We start from the raw sequence: 17,408 nt of genomic DNA, 5'->3' as shown, positions 1-17,408 counted from the left end.
TACTCTACGTCAGGATTCAGATTGTGTAGTTACAACATTTACCAGCAGAGGCTAACTAGTTGATTCACAGGTCGGTAAAGAGAAGTAGGGTTGCTCAGTGACAATTCTCTCTCTCCACATCCTTCATTTTACACCCTGCCTCCATAAGTGCCACAGTGATTGACATCCTAAAAGGATGCAGAATTTATTCTATCTAATTTTCAACCAGCGCTTGAGCTTTAGCCAGCTAGACACTTTTTTAATGACTCTCCCATCTCAAAGGTCTCATTTTTACAGCAACATAAAGCCTCACACATAGATAAAGCCTCTTATTTTCTCTTTGCCGTCTTATACTCTCTCTTATTTTCTTTTTTCTTTTTTGTCTCCCGACTGTTCTCTCTTATAGCACTGCCTTTCCATTTCAACTTGTCTCTGTTTATAATCGCTACATCTTTGAATCAAGCTGTTCTCCCCTCATTTACAAACAATACAGCCCTCTCCATCTATTCATCCATCGAGAACTCTTTGTACCATTTAAATGCATTTCTTTCCAAAAATCCATATTTTGCTTGCCCACATGCAGTCTTGCCCACACTGATTCTCACTCATCTCGTTCGGTGGACCTGAGGTAATTGTGCTCCAATGTTATTTACTGAGCTGAACCTGTATTCATCCACCGACCTGCTAATTAACTCCATCTGCCTATCATTGAAAAGCTCTAAATACTGTGCTCTTAATCTCCCATTGGGCACTGACTCATACCGCCCAGTCCCTGCGCCTTCCCTGGGAAGCCCAGCCCCATTAGAGTGGCTTTTAATGAATTAAAAGAATAGAACAAGCAGGCTTTCTCATCGCAGAGGTGAGGCTGAGAGTAAAGGTGGTGCTTTAAAGGGAGTCCCTGCAGGCTCTGTGGTACCACTTCGTTTGTCCCTTCTGAACACAATTACAGTGACCCAGTGGGGAGTGCTATATCTCTAAGTCACAGAACATTGATCATGTTCCTTCATGCTGTTTGATTGGCCGGCTAAAGCTGCTTCGGAAAAAGACGATCATCCCTTCGCTTTCCTGCTCTTTTTCGGTCCTGATTTGTGATTTATGAGGTGACGGGTAGCTGTCATTGTGTGTGTGCGTGTTTGAAGTGAGTTTGCTCAGTCTTAAGTCATGGAAAATGACAAATGATTTTGTGGCTAGCTGTAGGAGAGGATAGCTTCAGATCAGAGGCATCATGTCCTTTTAGAAGACAAACATATACAGTACACCGTTATGTTGTGTGATTTATTGTATCTTAAATAATGTTTGTCTAAAAGGATGTGGCAGAAATCAAACATTTACATGTCAGTCCATTCAAATCACAAGACTATTCTCTGAATGAATTATTCAGTCACTTTTTTTTTATCTAAAAATTTACGTTAAATGTTTTTCTGTTGCAGTTCATCTTCAATGTGAAAATTGAAAAAAGTTCATCTTAACCATGCACATGTTTTATATTAATTTTTTAAATTGTATTTGTATCATAGTGTTTCTACCCAAAAGGTTAAATGTGGTTAAAAAATTGAAAAAGTGGCTAATTTTAGCTAATCTTAATTTAAAAGTGCCTAATTTTGTATTATATACACATATTTTGTATTATACAGAAACGAATGTTTTTATTTAATGATTTTATGTTTTTATTTAACAAGGGTGCAATGAATTCATAAAAAGTGACTAAGGACTTTTACAATGTCACAAAAATGTATATTTCAAATAATTGCTATTCTGTTGAACTTTCTATTCTTAAAAGGATCCTAAAAATATATAGTTTCAACAAAAATATTAGGCATCACAACTGCTTTCAACATTGACAATTTTCTTAAACACCAAATCAGCATATAAAATGATTTCTGAAGAATGATGTGACACTGAAGAATTGAGTCATTTCTGCTGAAAATGCATCTTTGCCATCACAGGAATAATTTAAAATGTAAATTAAAAATACAACATCATAAAACCCCAATAAAAACATAGATATTTTTAAACTTTTGAATATATACAAGTTTGAAAAAGAACACTTTTCTGTTATGAATGTATTTTAAAATGTAATTTATTCCTGTCCAGTGGCTGTCTCGTCTTTTATTGAAGTGCGTGACCTTGAGCATGCTGTAATGTGTGTGTCTGTGTTTGACATCCTGTTGTGCCAAATCCTTAAATCCCAATGCAAACAGCTCTCCTCGATTTTGCCTCAAGTGCGCCAAATCGCAAACGACATCTTCTAAGTGGAAGTGCGTATATTTGCTTGACAGAAGTGACAGAGAGTTTTAAAGTCCGAGCAATGACACGGTGGCCACTCTGAAGTTGAATCCTCAAACACTTGTTGTGCTAGAGACTTTTTCCCCCATCAGCCACCTTTTCCTCATCAAAGAACAGCAGGACATCGACTACGTGCCAGTCTGAACTGAAATTCAAAGTCTTTCAGATGCAGAACCGATGCACACTACTGAGGGAGTGATTTGAAAGGCTGGTGTTATATTTCTGCAAATTTGGGTGCAGTTTGTTGATATAGGGAGATGGTGATGAGCTTTGACTTTCATCTCAGGCTGTTGTTTTGTTGTGTCACAGATTCAAGGTGTCTAATGGAGATTCACTGTGTAATGTCCCTGGTTGTGACGTGTGGAACAAATGATCACTATATATACAACTCTGATGGAGGCAGATATGTTTTGGATCATTACTCTTTATCCTTCCTTCTTCCTTGACTCTTCTTAGTTTATAAATGTCACAATAAAATCCTACTGTTTACTAATATGTTCTGCCTTTGCCTTTGAAATGTTGACATTTTTCTGCAGCATTCTTTTACATTTACTCAGTTTTTGTCAAGTCATATTCATTTATTTTAGTCAGTTTTACTGTGACTAAACTGGCATCTAATTTTAGGTGATGAAATTAATATTTTAGTTGACAAATCAAGCCAAATATACAAATTATATATATGTCGTAACTTAGTTCTAGTCAACAATACGTTTAACAGTATCATCACGATTTGCATTTACAAAACCCTCGCAAAGAACCGACAAGATTAACACTGGATGCCAGTCAGTAGCCAAAGTCAAATAGAAAAACTTGTAATTGATATAACATGAAATGCAAGATTTGATATGATGCATGAGTATGCAAAATGATTGATTTTCTGTTTCTGTGCCTCTCTTTCCATCCCCTCTTCCAAATCTTTTTCTTTTCTCAGGTTCCTGGCTATTCTCTGTGTCAGAGTTGGCGGTGCCAGGGGCGGAGGTGGGTCGGATCTCAGCAACAGATGCCGACTTGGGAGACAATGCCAAGCTGGAGTACATCATCCTGGATGGAGAATCAGGGGACACCTTTAACATCACCGGAGCCAACCAAGAGGCCGTGATCATTCTGAACAAGGTGGGAAGAACGTCCACAGGACATATGGGGAAATGAAACCCTACTGAAAAGTCCATCTGAAGCCATCTTTTTCAGTAATTTGATTCGGTGGTGTTTTGTCTACATCAAACGAGCAGATATGTTTCGTAAAAGCACATTTTGGACATTTTATTTGCTTCTGTTTGAGTCAACACCTCAACATTCCCATAGAAAATATGTAGACAGAAACTCAACTGCTGGCTGTCAGCTAAATATGACTATAGTAGTGTTGTCGACCAGCATGGTTTTTCTGTTTGAAGCAAGCTGACTGAGAACGTCTTGCTGGCTAAGCTAGTTAAGAAGCCTGGTGGGAACTGCAGCACAATAGTGGTGACCTGTATCCAGAACACAATGCATGCTGGTAGCCATCTACACTGGTCTTTTCAGCAGGGAAAAGTGTGTATGTGTGTGTGGGCATGGGTTCATAGAAGGTGGGAAGGGATCAGAAGACGCCTCATAGAGCAGATGATGTTCCTGGTGTAGGAGGGGCAGGTTACTCATTCTGCCAGGTGTCGTGAGGAGATCTGCTCCAGTGGAAGAAAAAAACCTCCACAAAAGGCCAAAAATGGGTGTCTGTGCTGTATAGGCGATGTGAGTCAATTTTGAATCAGCCCCATCAAAGTCTGTGCAGCCTCTCGCGCTCGTGTGTGCACGAGGCGCTGATCAGACAGGCTGCGAGAGAAAAGAGCATGATTTACGCTGGCGCGCCATGTGGTGCATGCCACACGCAGAAGCCCCATGAGACAGCACTCATCTCTGAGAGCCCGTTTCTTCACTGATAAAGATTCTGACTGTCATTGTTCGCCTGAGGGCATCTTCACATCACCTGAAACGGCACATGATGCATTGGTAAATTGAAGGAATAGTTCATTCAAAAATGTAAATTCTGTTATTGTTTACTTACCATCATGTCATTCCAGACCCATATGCTGCTCTTTTTATTTTCTGTAGGACTCAAAAGTAGAAGTTTTTAAGAAGCTGTTGTCACACAGTGACAGTTCAAAGTCACCAGGGGCTGTCAAACTCCAAGCAGAACCAAAAAAACACCATAAAAGTGGTCCATAGGACTCATGCATTATATTCCAAAACTTCTAAAGCTGTATTTTGGATTTGTGTGCGTAACAGAACAAAATGTATATCCTTTTCACTGATTATCTTAGTGCCAGGCTCCATATATCTGCCTATGCTCAATGTGAGGTTAGACACTTGTGAGTTGGGTTATTTATAAGAAAGCTGTCACTTCTTGTCGGTCCATTCCTAGCATGTGGCTTCCTACTCCTACATGCACAAATAGTCAAAACAGGTCATTGCTTATGCAAAAACACTATTTCTATCACCCTAATGCATGCTAACAAGTATACATACATACACACAGAGATATTTTAACAGGTATACATATATTTTATTAATTGCATATTAAATATTTTAACTGACATTGTTGACTGACTTTTTTTAATCTCACATTAAATAATCTCCCACGGTTATCAATTAATCCTGTGTATTCATATACTGATGTTTCACACTGTACATTTCTAAAGTTAATTTTCATTTGCATATTTACGGTGTCAGTGTCATTGTATGGACAAATGCAGCACATTACCTGTTTATGTGACAGCTCTAGCATTGAAGCCTTGTATTATTGCAGACTGTAAAATCAAGTTTTTCCTGAATGGACTTGTTTGGTGAAACAAAAAGGTAAGAATTAAATGACTGTTTAGACTGTTTATTCTGCATGAACTGTCCATGTAATGGAATCATCAGGCTCATTTTGTATAGAATAATCTCAGCTAATCAGGTTTTGAGGTGATGCTCCATGAGATAACGACATTCGTTTTGAGCTTCATGTTGCCTGTTATAGTTAAAAGGCTTGAAGCCCCATTTCCGAGCTGCCGGGAAGCCAGTTGTTTGTGTGTGTGCTCTGTTCAGATCTGGATCTGTGATCAGACACTGGGAAGAGCCGGCACAGTTTTATTGATGCCAATCCAGCTTCCTGGACTCATTTGTGTGTATGTCACAGCAACTGTACTGGGCCCCTGCGATCATACAAGTTTGTGTGCGTGTGTGTGTGTGTGTGTGTGTGCATGTTTATGTGGTTTATGAGGACACAAATTTGTATAATGACATGGGTATGACAGAGGTATTACAATATGAATGTGGTTTATGAGGACACTGCCTATGTCCCCGTAATTCAAAAGGTTTAAAAAACATACTAAATGGTGTTTTTTTTGAAAATTTAAAAATGCACAAAGTCTCCTGTGAGGGCTAAGTTTAGTTTGTAGGGTTGGTGTAGGGCAATAGCACACACAGTTTGTTCAGTATAAAAACCATTACGCCTATGGAGAGTCCCCATAAACCACAAAAACCAACATGTGTGTGTGTGTGTAAATAAAGTAAGGGGGGTTGTAGCTGTGACAGGCCTGGCAGGTGTGAGGAAGTCAGTTTAAAAAAAGCTTTGGCTGCAGGTGAACCTGGGAAGGATTTTAGGCCAGGGATGTGTTACTGTGATAAGGGAAAACTGGAAAGAGGAAACAGACAGAAAGGAGCAGGGAGATTAAACGAGTGGCCAGAGAGAGGAGACAGTCTATAGAGAGATACAGAGATGTGGAAGTAAGACATACACTAGGAGAGACTGTATAAAAGATAAAAACATTAAGGGAAAACAAAGAAACCGTAAGAAAGAAACTGGTATGCAGAATTCGCAGTGCTGTACCTGCATCGGTGTTGCTATCAGGCAGGTTCTGTGAAGTCTTACGCATTCAGTGATTTGATCTGACATTTTTTTTATTTTTTAAGCCACACATACAGTAACTGTAAAAGAAATTTAAAGGGTGCGTCAATTTAAACAAAGTACAAATGGATCCTTTTCACATTGAAACTACAGTATTGCAGGTTACACTGCTGTAGGGGTATGTGGGAGACCATAGCAAATGTTATTTTTGTGCACCTATTTTCTTCAACAACAAAAGACAATATCCACTATTGTATTTCAATGTTTAGTGCAGTACATACACTAGTGTTCAAAAGTTTTGGGTCGGTAAGATGTCTTTGAAGACTTTTATGCTCACCAAGGCTGCAATTATGTAGTTAAAACAGTAATATAGTAAAATATTATTAGAATTGAACTGCCTAATTGAACTGTTCTATTGCAATGCATTTTAAAATGTAATTGATTTATCTGATACAAAGCTGAATTTTCAGCAGTCATTTCTCCAGTCCTTAGTGATCCAGTCCAATGGATCAGAAATCATTACAATGCTGATTTGGTGCTAATTAATGCTGAAAGCAGTTGTGCTGCTTAATATTTTTGTGGAAAATATGATATGGTATATGATATATGATAAATATATTATACCTTTTCAAACTTTCTTCTGCTGAACACAAAATAAGATATTTTGACTGTTTGAAGCCAACTGACTGTATGGACAGGAAACAATTAGACATTTCTCAATATATCTTCTTTTATGTTCCACAGAAGAACAATAATGTGAGCAAATTATGACAGTTTTAATTTTTGAGTCTTATGAGCCTATGCCAGCTCTGAGCAATAAAGTGTTAATCTGGGAAATAAAGTGGAAGAGTGTTAGACAGGAAAAAGGGAACACTTTAGTCGTCTAATGCTTAGTGAAGGAGGAAATGAAAAGGGGGAATTATGGGTAAACAAATGAACTCCTCCCATGTCTCTCCTTGAATTCCTACTTCATCCTCCACTGCACTCATGCTTTATTTGCCCAATCATATTTTCTAAAATTGCTCCTGTGTTACGGTTCTCTCTAATATTCCTGTCAAAAGCACCCAGAGACAGTACCATTGTCCGTCAGGACTCTGAATTCTGGCTAGGACTCCTGACTGCGCTGTAAGACACAATGATGGAGATGAAGAACAAGACAAAGACAGAGAAAGTGAACAATGAGTAAAGATATGCAGGTGGGAGTATCTGAAAACAAAGATTGAAGTGGTTAAAAGGGATTTAGCCAGAGAACCCACGCGCAACTAATAGAAAACATGAAAGATACCACTCTAATAGAATTAGAATAAACAAAGCGGAAAATTAGCACTAAGCTCCCCTTTGGTTTCTAGCCCATTAAACAAATATAAAAAACTGCTGAACATTATTTGTCGTGTTTGTGTTTGTGTTTACAGGACCCCGCTCTTGTTTGGCCACCTGCCTATCTCATTCAGAACAGCCGATCATCATGCCTGCCTCTTGTTTATTTCGCTCCATATCAGAAAGACTGAAGTTGAAGATTTCTTTGAGACAGAAGGAGAGTGAAAGATAGTGAAAAGAAAAGAAAGCGTCACAGAGAGAGGAAGAGCTCACCCTAGGGAGGAAAGTGTTTCCAATAGGAGCAATTTCTGTCATCACAATGCCCGCTATGACCTCTCAGGAACCCATAGAGTTTAGAGCACTGTCGCTTCTTGCTTAGAGGAGACAGGCACTAACATTCACGTACATGCAAACAATCTTATACAATACGTCTGTTGAAAAGACTGATGACCGTATATAGCATGTTTAAGACACTGCAGCATGGACACTTAAAGGCATAGTTTAACCCAAGTTCTGTTTGATATTTTGTTTAATATCAAAGTTGCTCTTTGCTCAAAAATGAATGAGCACTGGGGTCACTATGCTCTAAAAACGACAAAATAATTTAATTTGGTTTGAAACAAAAAGTGTCCATGTAAATACTGTTTGGACCTTGACAGTCATAAAACAGCTTTGATATCAGCAAAATATCTTCGTTTGCATTCAGAATTTACAAAGGAAATAAGTCTATATTCCTCAATCCTTAAGCTTAACCAGCAAGATCAACCAACGCAGACTTGCATGCTGATCATTTTGACAGAGACAGGTACAAACCCTTTCTTTCTTTCACACATGCTGACTACCCTCATTTACACATGACCTTTGCTCCCTCTGCATTAATATTGCCCTGAATTACAAACCATGTGATGACAAAAAAGGAGTACATTATAAAAATGAAATGTACCGAAGAAAGAAGCCTTTTGCAGATAAGAAGAAGAGACCTTTGATGTGCGGATAAAGAGGACAAAGCCTAAGGCTGAGTGTGTGAATGGGTCAGTCAGGGCCCTTTTTGGTAAGCTAGGTCATGCCTGCCTGTCTGAGAAGAAACTGTTTCCATGTAAAGCTGCACTGTGACCTCTCTCTCTCCCTCCCTCAGCGGTGCTGGGTTTCTCTCTGCAGAGTCTCCCTCGCTCCTTCTCTCTCCCCTGAGGGATGTTAGTTATGTGCTGCGGTCATTTCGCTTTAAAAACCTAGGGTGGAGCGGCGCTTTAGAAATTCATTGATTCTCAAACAGTGCAAAAACTCTTTGTCCTTGAGCAAAAAATGCCCTGAGCTGGGGATTAAGGAAAGGAACAAAGTGTAAATCTGTAGGTTTCATTTTGGGGAGGTTTGTGCTACTCTATGTGCCTGAATATGAGTATAGTGAGTATTTAAAGGTTTAGTTCACTACTCTGCCATCATTTATTCAGCTTTTTTATTTATTCACAGTTGTTCCAAAACCCATTTTACTTTCTTTTCTTTCGTGGAACATAATAGGAGAAATTTTGAATAATTTACCGGCCACTCATTTTGCATGCAATTACAATGAATGGGAGATTTAAAGCTTGAAAAATGACTCAAATCAACATAAAAGTAATCCATACCATTTGTGTGCAATAAAGACTTATGTTTTGCTTTGCTCAATGAGTAGATCGACATTTGTATAATTATTCACTCTTAATCTTCCTCTCCAGAGAGCTGTTGACCGATGTGATCAATTGAGTCTGTGAGTTGAACTGGAGACTCGTGAACGAATCATTCAGGGGCGTTTTGTGCATTGGGTCAACCGATTCCTTGAAAAGATCCGATTCGAAAGTGTCATTTATTCAAGTCGAGTCGGATTTGTCAGTGTCTTTCACAATACATGTTTAAGGCTAGTCGATATATAACGATGGTGAAAGTCATCTTCTGAAATTAGATCCGGTTATATTGTATTTATTTATGCAGGAATCGGACTACTTATCTTAAAACCTTGCAAGCATGCATCAAGAGTGCTCGAGCGTGTGTCAGAATTGACACAGCATGTTTTTTGTGAATTACTTACATTTTGACCTGTTTCTCATATAAGGCTATCTTATGGCTTCAAAAAGCTTAAACTAAGCAGTATGGAGCACTTCTAATCATACTTTGAAAGCGTGTTTGTCATTTTGGTACTTGACAGCCCACCATCATTAGGCCTACAGTCATTTTATTCACTTTCATTACAGTGCTCGGGACATTTTGCAGAAATTACATTTTGTGTGTTCCATGGAAGAAAGTAAGTCATACACAGTTGGGAACGACGTAAGGATGAGTAAATGATGACAGAATTTTAATCTTTGGGTGAACTGTTCGTTTAACATTTTGTCCCCACGCTGGCATTACACAGCATTATTCACTGTTCTTAGACTAATCAACACAAAGTGAATTTTCAGAGGCATAATTATCCAGACAGAACGGCGCGTGTGTGTTTGTGTGGGCTGGTGGGTGGCATGCTGCTCTGATTAAGCGTATGCAGATTGCTGGAAGTCTGTGTTTATGTGTTTGAGTTTGTGTGTGTGTGTGTGTGTGTGTGTGTGAGAGAGAGAGAGAGATAGAGAGCTGCATTACACAGGGTTATGATGGAAGAGGTCTGTGTACATTTGAATATTTAATATGCCGGCAATAGATCCGCATCTGTGATCTCTTGTGGCAGTGTTGTACAACCAACTGTCCATAAAGTGACTGATGCTAAAGTAGCATTAAACACCTTTTTGTAACGGTAGTCCTATACAGCTTTCCAACAGTGCGACCTAGTGGTGCAATAATTTGAAGGTTTGTGATGAGTGATTGACATTTCCTTCCTTTGCAAATAAATAGGATGCTATGAATTAAACATAGGTCGGTGGACATGAATTTCCTCTTCTAAATATATATGCGATGCAGAATTGAAGATTGCAGGTTCAAATCTTGCATTATATTTACATTGATGCATTTACAGTACATGCATTACTTAGGCTAAATTTGTATCCGGATGTGTTTTCCCTGAGAATCAGACTCATGATCTTGCTGTTGTTTGTGTGGTTCATTGTGTCTGTTTTAGAAACAGCTGTGGATGCTGTAAATCTGACTTCTCTTAGTTATTTCCCTTAGTTATTCTCACTTTAACCGTGTAGCTAATCCACGGTCATCAACCTGTGGTGCTGTCTGGATTATCGCTTTGTTTTCTCTCTGAGAGGAGAGATTGCGTTAATCTTCTCTGAGACAAAGAGGGAGAGATCGAAAGATTGAAGGAGCAATGAAGACTGTGGGAAAAAGAGAGAGAATTATAGTGAGAAGGAAAAGAATTGGAGGGATGACATGTTTTGAACCAGTATTGATGTCAAGGTGGAATATTGAATCCAAATTTGGTTTGTGGACTTGAAGATGTGGGCTTGTAAAGTTTAAGAATGCAAGGAATGAAGAGGAGACTGAGGAGGGAGTGCAGGGAAGCAGTACGTTGTTAGAATGTAGTGTGTGAATTGCTTCAAAGGATAATCTGGGCTTAATGTCCCAGAGTCATATTAAAACACAAGGGAGAGGGAGAGAAAGAGAGCGGCTGTGAATCAGGTGTCAGGAAGACAACCTGATTCAAGACTGCCTGTCACCTTTGAATGAATGCAGTTGCGCACATACATTTGCATGCAAAAGACATGCAGAGGACAAATCAGAGGATTTTGAGCACAGAGCCAACATGTGAGTGCACAGGAAGAAAAACAGGGCAAAATCAGAAATTCACAAAGAGAATCGATCCAAATATACTCGCAAGCACATACACACATATGTGCAGTGGCTTACTGCCAGTCTTGAGGGCAAACCATGAATTTGTGACTGCATTCTTGAGCATTTGTGTGGGGGTAAAATTGCATGGAGACAAATTATGACCCTGGACCACAAAACCAGTCTTAAGTCGCTGGGGTATATTTGTAGCACTAGACAAAAATACATTGTATGGGTCAAAATTATTAAATTTTCTTTTATGCCAGAAATCATTAGGATATTATGTAATGATCATGTTCCATGAAGATATTTTGTAAATTTCTTACCGTAAACATATCAAAACTTTATTTTTGATTAATATGAATTGCTAAGAACTTCATTTAGACAACTTTAAAGGCGATTTTCTCAATATTTAGATTTTTTTGCACCCTCAGATTCCAGATTTTCAAATAGTTGTATCTCAGCCAAATATTGTCCTATGCTAACAAACTATACATCAATGGAAAGCTTGTTTATTCAGCTTGCAGATGATGTATAAATCTCAATTTGGAAAAATTGACACTTAAGACTGGTTTTGCGGTCCAGGGTCACAATTGTGATGGTATTGTTATCTTGAGCAATTTAGTCTGTATATGTGTGTGTGTGTGACCCTGGACCTCAAAACCAGTCATAAGTACCACAGGTATATTTAGCCAGCAATACAGCAAAATTATCGATTTTTCACCCAAAATTAGTAGGATATTAAGTAAAGATCATGTTCTATGAAGATATTTTGTACATTTCCTACCATAAGTATATCAAAACTTAATTTTTAACTAGTAATATGCATTTACTAAGAACTTCATTTGGAAAACTTTAAAGGTGATTTTCTTCATATTTAGATTTTTTTTGCACCCTCAGGTTCCAGATTTTCAAATATTTCAGCCAAATATTGCCCTATCCAAACAAACCATCATCAATCAATGGAAAGCTTATTTATTCATCTTTCAGATGATGTGTAAATTTCAATTTCAAAAAATTGAACCTTTTTTTTTAAAGAAATTACGACATTTATTCAGCAAGGATGCATTAAATTGTTTAAAAGTGACAGTAAAGACATTTATAAAGTTATAAAATTTCTGTTTCAAATAAATGCTGTTCTTTTCTGTCCACCAAAGAATCTTGGGGGGAAATGTATCATGATTTTCATAAACATATCAAGCAGCACAACTGTTTTTAACATTGATAATAATAAGAAATGTTTCTTGAGCTCCAAATCAGCATATTAGAAAGATTTTAGAAAACTCAATGAATGATGCTGAAAAATCAGCATTGCCATCACAGGAATAAATTTGATTTTAAAATAAAATAAATAGTAATATTTCACAATATTGCTGTTTTTTTTAACAATATTTACTGTATTTTTGATCAAATAAAGGAAGCCTGGTTGATAAACTTTATTTTGATTTGATTTTTTATTTTTATTTTAAACTTTTTAATGGTAGTGTACATATTTTCCTCGAAGCTACGTCTGTTTTATTTCAGATCTCTCCAAAGATCAAAGGCTTGAAAAGTTATATGATCTGCCATATGGCGTTACGGAATATAGCGTAATATAGCTGAATAGTGGACCATATAGAGAGCCTAATTAATTTCCCCTAATTGCTATTCCACTGGAGAGTCATTTAAAAGAGAAATTGGCAAGTGAAACTGGAGAGAGAGGAGAATTTCCTGATTTCACCTTCAACTAAACTTTGGATAAAAGCATCTAAATAAAAAAAAAAATGGTCCCCTAGCTAGACCAGCATGAAACTAGCATAAACCAGCCTGTGGATTCAATTCAGGCTGGTCTTCAGAGCCAGGTTTATTATAAACAGGCGTGAGAGAGAGACGAGTGTGTATTCTAGATGTCAGTATCAGACTGCCGCTCACTAGGAGGGGCGTAGAGCGTGTGATGGAGTGATGAGAAAGGGAGGGAGGGAGACTGAGTGATTGAGTATGTGAGAGAGGAAGGGATGGGGTGATGAGTGTGTGTTCACAGTGTAAGTGACATCTCTCCTCCTCAGACAGATTGTCTCTCTCTGCCTCTAATGGGATCCTGTTAGGAATCTTTTCTCTCCATTTATCCCTTCTCCTCTCTCTTGGCTTGACTCTCTGTCCCTTTTTTGGTATCTTTCTCTCTTTCTCACCTTCATTTCTGTTCTTTTCGTGTTTCTGTCATGTTTATATTTCAGTTGTCCTTCAACTGTCCCCTACCCACTGAGTCATTTTAAATCTTTAATCTTTTCTTTCTTGTTGCAGGTTATAGATTCATAGCAGAGTGTGTATTAGTCTATGTGAGCATGTACACAATTGTTCGACAGAATGGGGTTGGTAAGATTTTCATTATCCTCACCAAGGCTGAATCTATTTTGATATATATATATGTATGTATGTATATATATATATATATATATATACATATATATATACTTTTTTTTACAATTTAAAATAGCTGTTTTTTTAATATATTTTAATGTATTTTACTATTTAATTTATTCCCATGATGGAAAAGCTTTTTTTCTCAGCATCATTACTTTCACAGTTCTTTGATGAATATGAAGTTCAAAATAATTTATTTGAAATTGTTTTTTTATAACATTATAAATGTATTTTTTTTAATCAATTTAATACATCTTTGCTAAATAAAAGTATTTATTTAAAAGTTTTTTAAAAACCTTACTTACCCCTAAACCTTTTGAATTATTTATATATATATACTGAATTGAATTGAAACACAGACTGTGTGCCAGTTCTCATAGCCCAACATGACCTCACTGACAATGGGAGCAAATCCCTGCAGTCATGTTACGTCTAATACAAAGCCTTCACAGAAGCTGTTCTTGCAGAAAAGTGAAGGATTAATGGCTATGTTTTGAAAATATTTGAGAGCAATGCAATAAATTGATAACACTACTGTATCATACTTGATAAGTATTTTCATATTCTTTTCATATTTTTCCTCCTCAATTATGAGCGGTACATGAGCCAAAAAAGCCTGATGTATTAAATATGATACTCAAAAAAAAAAAAAAATCATTTGAAATATTTAAATATTTCTGTCTTTTTCGGTCTTAAAAATAAAATGTTGTTTATTAATCCTCAAGCAACTTTAGACCTGACTTTCTTTTTTCTGCTAATTCTTTGTACATTTCAGTGAACTGCAACTGAGTTAATCACCTCTATGAATGACTTCTTCAGGTTTCTTGACCTTAATCCAAGATCATTGCCTGTAGTTTTCAGACCTAGGCCAAGATGCCAAGTAATGAATCCCAGACCATGTTTATGAGAGTCCTTAATATGAAGAGTCTAACTCTGGTGAGATAGAAAGTGGCAGAGATTTGTAGTGACCACAGTGACCTGATGTCCTCCAGTCAGCGCAGTTTAATTCAACTCATTTCAGTCTGTCCTTTAGCCTGTCAGAGGAAACCAAGGCCAAACACATTGTGTGCTCCACTGACTCCTCAACTTGGTCTTGCATTAGGAGAGAGTGGCATTAGGAGAGAGTGTGTGTGTGTGTGTGTGTGTGTGTGTGTGTGTGTGTGTGCAGATGAATGGAGAGTAATAAAAGTGACCGTCATAATGAGCCAGCCATTTCGGACTTCCTTGAGCTCCAATCCAGCTGCTCTTGCCAAAACTAACCCATTACCAATTCCTGGTGTGCCAGCTTCAATGCCAGATCCAGATCCCATGACTCGTCACAATACAATAAATGCTGGGCCCTGATCCTGCTAATATCATAGCCAACCTCATCAGAGAGCGTGATTGCATTTCAAGAGACTCTGATAATCAAAAAACCCTGTAATTAAAGTCTGTCAAATTATGCTATTCTTGGAATACCATACAGTGGCTTGTAGTTCAGAAGCAAAGTCATTGTCGGCAGGGCTGGAGTGTGACATTGACATACCCTGGGCATGGAATATTGCTGAAAGCAACTCAACAAAACTAGCTTGTGGTTTAGACAGCTTCATTGATTATAGTCAGAGCGATCCACTTTTATTTACTACTCACTTCAAGTTTAAACTGCATGTCAAAGATCCACCGGCACCACATTTTCCACAGCATTTTCCAATCGCATAGCAAACTGGCTGCTTTATTTACTATCCCATCAGTTTCAATCCAGTGTAATTTAACAGCCTTTTCAGGTCATACAGTTGCTATCGTATGATCATATGTTACAAACACAAGAAACATCACCAAAAGCATATAAATTGGATTAGGTATTATCATAGCAGATGGGTTTCTTTCTTGCTTCGCTCCAAGAATTGTCTATCATGCTGTTAAGTTCAGTTCTGTCGCCCCTTTGCATCTTATAGTAAGTAAATTTATTTTATTTTTTATTTTCTTGTAATAGATTCTATTGGTTGAAGTTTTAATGTTGTTTGAAACTTGCTGGCTTATATTATGCAATGATTTTCCCTCACACTGAGCAGCATTATTGATATTTATTCATATATTAATATGTATTGTTAATACAATTATAATTATTTAATATTATTGTTATTTTATAATTATTGTAATTAATGTTTTAATCAACATTAATATTTATATGCTAATATTTAATATAATTATATCAATCAGTTATATTTAATGAGAATTATTGTTGTGTATTCATAAACAATAATAAATAAGTTTAATAAGTAAATATAATACATAAGTATTTGAGATATTTTATACATGAATGTATATAGTTTATATATGTATTATATTATGATATTATTAAATAATAATGATAATAATTATAGTTGGACTTCGCTTGGTTATTGGCATAAACAATCTTTATTAATATAAAAATAATAAAAAATGAAATAAGTCAGTAAATATGCACTCTTGCTCAGTGTTATTTTGGTATTATTTATATATTATAATTTAATTTATTTATATTTTGAATAGTTTTTATTTCTTAAATTATTTTCTTAAATTCTATAATTATATTTTTATGAACTTTTGTCATTTGTAAATTTTTTGCTTCAATTTAACTTTATTTTTATTTCTGGTTTAGTATTTCAGCTTGAATTTATTTCTTGGATTTTTTCATGTAATATTTATATAGTTTTTTTTTCAATTAACAAAAACAACTAGTCTAAGTTTTATTTGGCAATAACAACACTGCTGTTTCTGCAGTTCACCAGGGCCCCCTGCTGGTTTGATCAAATGTCCAATAGAGCTATTTAATAATCCATCAGTAATAATTTAATGTGTGCAGTATGGGCTGTGACATGTGGTGAGTGTGATAGTCCGTTGTTGTGCTCATGTGGGCAATATGAGCTTTTCGGTCTTGTCATTACGTTTATGTATTTGTTTGGCTTACAGGGGGTGGATTATGAGAGCCGCAGCTCTTACTCTTTCTCAGTGGAGGTTCTGAACCCCATCGTGGACCCTCGGTTCCTTCGGCGTGGGCCCTTTAAAGACCGTGCTTCGATCAGAGTGGCCGTGCTGGACGCCGACGAGCCCCCTCGTTTCTCACGGGCACGTTACCAAATGGATGTGTCTGAGAACTGCCCACCGGCTTGCACAGTGGGACGGGTCAGCGCCGTGGACCCAGATACGGGACTCACAAACAACATAAGGTACAGGCTGCATACTTCCACTACACTGAATGTAGTGTTTGTAGTATTTCTTTAAAGTAGTATATGAAAGTATTTATTAGTACTTTTAAGTTCTGAATAAAATGACTTTATGCACCATCTTGGATGAAAATATTCACTGACCTCATGGACCCTTTTCACAATTCTGGGGTTCTGTGTGTGTGTGTGTGTGTGTTTATTTATAGAAAAAGTTCACAATAGCATATCTCAAGAGATGGATCACATTGGTCAGAAGAGAGAAAGATGTCAAATTAGCGTCATCAGAAACACCCACACAGCAGTGATAACTGTCATTAATTAATGCTAATGTCATAAAACACAAAGTATAGTGTCATAATAAATGTATATTACATCTTTTAAAAATGTAAATATAAAAAACTGCTAAATTCGTGAAGTTATTAACAGTGGAATGCACATGCTGTTTTAGAATTTGGCTCTAGTGAGGAATCTAAAAAGGCAGCATAATTTTGCTGCCTGCTATTTGGAACAGCCTTTGCATCAGGAACGTGCCTAGGATGCTTAAAGCAGCTGCCTGGGTAGAGAGCTTATTAGGCTTTGGAACAGAGCCATGATGTCATTAATTAATTATGGTTGTATGCTATTTTGTGTCCCGTGTTAAAATACTT

This window comes from Barbus barbus (assembly GCF_936440315.1).
Source record: "Barbus barbus genome assembly, chromosome: 26".
NCBI classification, from domain to species: Eukaryota; Metazoa; Chordata; class Actinopteri; order Cypriniformes; family Cyprinidae; genus Barbus; species Barbus barbus.
The sequence above is the reverse complement of the archived record's forward strand: the minus strand, read 5'-3'. Positions refer to the sequence as shown.